The following is a 3025-nucleotide window of genomic DNA, read 5'->3' on the forward strand; positions in this document are numbered from 1 at the left end:
TTAGCAATCATGTTTTTTGTTTAGAAGCCGAATGCATATGCTTTAGAGAGAAAGAGAGCCACATCTCTTGTTGAACAGTAAGCATCTTTAAAGAGCAGCTCCCTGGGCTGGAGAGATGGCTCAGCGGGTAAGAGCACTGACTGCTCTTCTGAAGGTCCTGAGTTCAAATCCCAACAACCACATGGTGGCTCACAACCATCTGTAATGAGATCTGACACCTTCTTCTGGTGCATCAGAAGTCAGCTACAGTATACTTATATATAATAATAAATGAAGCTTGGGCTGGAGCGAGCAGGGACTGAGTGAGCAGAGCTGACCAGAGGGAGCAGAGGCCCTAATGTTCAATCCCTAACAACCACATAAAGGCTCACAACCATCTGGACAGCTGCAGTGTACTCACATACATAAAATAAATAAATAAATCTTTAAAAAAAAGAGTAGTTCTCTTCCTCGTTCTATTGCATTCTCCTGTAGAGTTGGGCTTTGCTCAAGTCTAGTCCAAATGATTAACAGTGTACACCAGATTCTAATTCATAAAGCATTTGGCATGTCTCATTTTGTACGTGTTCCACATTACAACAGTTCCATGAAGTCAGCAAACCAATGGTCAGCCGTCTCTTCTTGTCTGGAGAAGTTCAGTCTGAGTGGCTTGGCCAAGATGTTACAGCAAGCTAGTTCTGGCCTGCAGTTGATTGACAGTGTCCTCTTTCTACCTACTCTACTGCAGGCCACGATGCAAGAGACAGGATGTAAAATGGTATGGATGATGTGGAAGGTCTCTGATGGTAACTCAGCAAGTCAAGCATGCTCCGGGGTGAAGGTGCTTTCCACAGTCAGGGTCACCAGGGAGACGGAGGCAATGATGGGGAAGAAGGAACGTTGCTTGTGCCCAGGAGTTTGAGGCAATCTGGGCAACACAGTGAGACTGGTGTCTCTTTAAAAAAACAGAATTATCAAGATCTAGAATGGTCATGCTCATGGAGATAGAAAATAGAATGTGGGATTACTAGAGGAATGGGGAGGCTGTGTTTAATGGGAACAGAGTTTCAACGAGGAAGGTGAAAAAGAGTTCTAGAGATGGGAGGTGGTGGTGGTTGCATGGCAGTGGGGATTTACTTAGACCACTGAACTGTACTTCAAATGGCTACAGCAGTGTAACAGGATCCCAGACCTTAGCATAACTGACATTATGTTGGAGACGCATTCTGACCTTAGAACCCAGCATGAAAACCCCAATACTTGCCATAGATCCAATCCATCAAAGATCTAGTCCATAGTTCCAGGACCTAGGAGAGTCCCTAAACGTACTAACCTTGTTGTTTGGCTTCTATAGTTTTGTTTCTCCCTAACTGTTCTTGCTAACTGAAGTGTGTCTGTCCACCAGGGTTGTGTGGATAAAAGAGAAAAAGCAGTATAGCTCAGGGCGTGCATTATTTGGGTAAGTTCCCCATGCAATCACAGGCTGGTAATACAATCTTTCTATTTGGCATTAAGAGTGTTCATGTGTTCTCTGTTGGAATTACCTGGCAACTTTAGTAGACCTTATGTTTTACACACACACACACACACACACACACACACACACACACACACACGATACACTTTAATAAAGGTGTCGGGGAGAGTCTCTATAGGGAAAGGAGCAATCCTTGATTCTAGTGTTGATCTGCCTCTGTCTGACCTGTTGGGCATCCGTGGGCCATGAACTTTTCCAGCTCCCAGTTTCTTTATCTGTAAATTGAGCTGGGTTGCACTATCTCAAGGATCCTCTAGTTCCAACAGTCAAATCTGGAAAATGCATGTTCTTGTTAGGGTCCATAAGTTGATGGAGAATGGTACCTCAGACTCAAATAGCGTGCAAAAGCAAAGTACATTGATTCCTGCATGCAGGGGTTCAATTCCATCAGAATGGAAGGACCGTGACTGAATTTACAGAGTCAGTTTTAAAGTCAAAAAGAGGAACATTGGGGAAGGTTAGGCAATCTATATCTTGATTGGTGGGTTCTATCTCTGGGGTCAGTGTGATGCTATGATTCAGACTAACTATTCTTGCTTCACGAGTCCTCTCGGCCACAAGTCTGGCTAACCGTCCTTTGACAAGCTGGGGAGGGTTCTTTTTACATAAGCCTGTGATTGTTCGGGTAACTGACTTGCCCAGTTCCAGGAAGTAGAAACTCAGGCCCGGTCTCCTGAACTGCTAGTCTGGAGCCTGTCATGGAGTCAGCCTGGCTCAGGCCAAATTCAATCCTTTCATTTTGAGGGCAGAGATGTAACCCCATTAGGGCTTGTTGAATTCCTGTCTGATGGTTGACCATGTCTACAGAAGACAGACCTTTCAGGCAAACAGGGGAAGGGGGAGGGGGTGACCTTTATCATCTTTTAGAATGTCAGAGAGGACATGATGATTCAGGCCTATAATCCCAGCACCTGCGAAACTGAGGTAACAATATTGCTCTGCGTTCCAGGCCAGTCTGGGCCAAAGAGAGTGAGTTGATATTAAAAAAAAAAAAAAAAAGAAAAGAAAGAAAAAAAAGGAAAAGAGAGAGAAGGAAGGGAAAAAAGAAGGAAAGAAAGGATGGAAAGAGAGGAAAGAGAATGAGTTGTAGTGGCTAGGCTTAAGATTCAGGGCTTCAGGGAGAAGCTCAAACTAGGTATCTGGACATAGTGTCTAAAAAAGATAGATTTAGGTACCAGTTAAGGTCTAGAGAAGCTACTGAATAAAGCTTGAAGTTTCTTAGCATCCTGGTAAATACCATCATTCTAGCTACTGAGTGAAGAGGCAGAGATTGACTGATCCCAGATTGGGATTTGAGACCAGCCTGGGCAACACAGAGTCAATGAAAAAGGGGGAGGAGGGGGAGGGGGAGGGGGAGATGAAGGGAGAGGGGGAAGAGGAGGAAGAAGAGGAAGAGGGGGAAGAGGGGGAAGAAAAGGAAAAGGAGGAAGAGGAAGAGGAGGAGGAAGAAGAGGAAGAGGAGGAGGAGGGGGAGGAGGAGGGGGGGAGCGGCAGATGCTGCTAACATTA

The sequence above is a fragment of the Mus caroli genome, unplaced genomic scaffold (genome assembly GCF_978045245.1).
Source record: "Mus caroli unplaced genomic scaffold, Mus_caroli_1 scaffold_9, whole genome shotgun sequence".
NCBI lineage: Eukaryota > Metazoa > Chordata > Mammalia > Rodentia > Muridae > Mus > Mus caroli.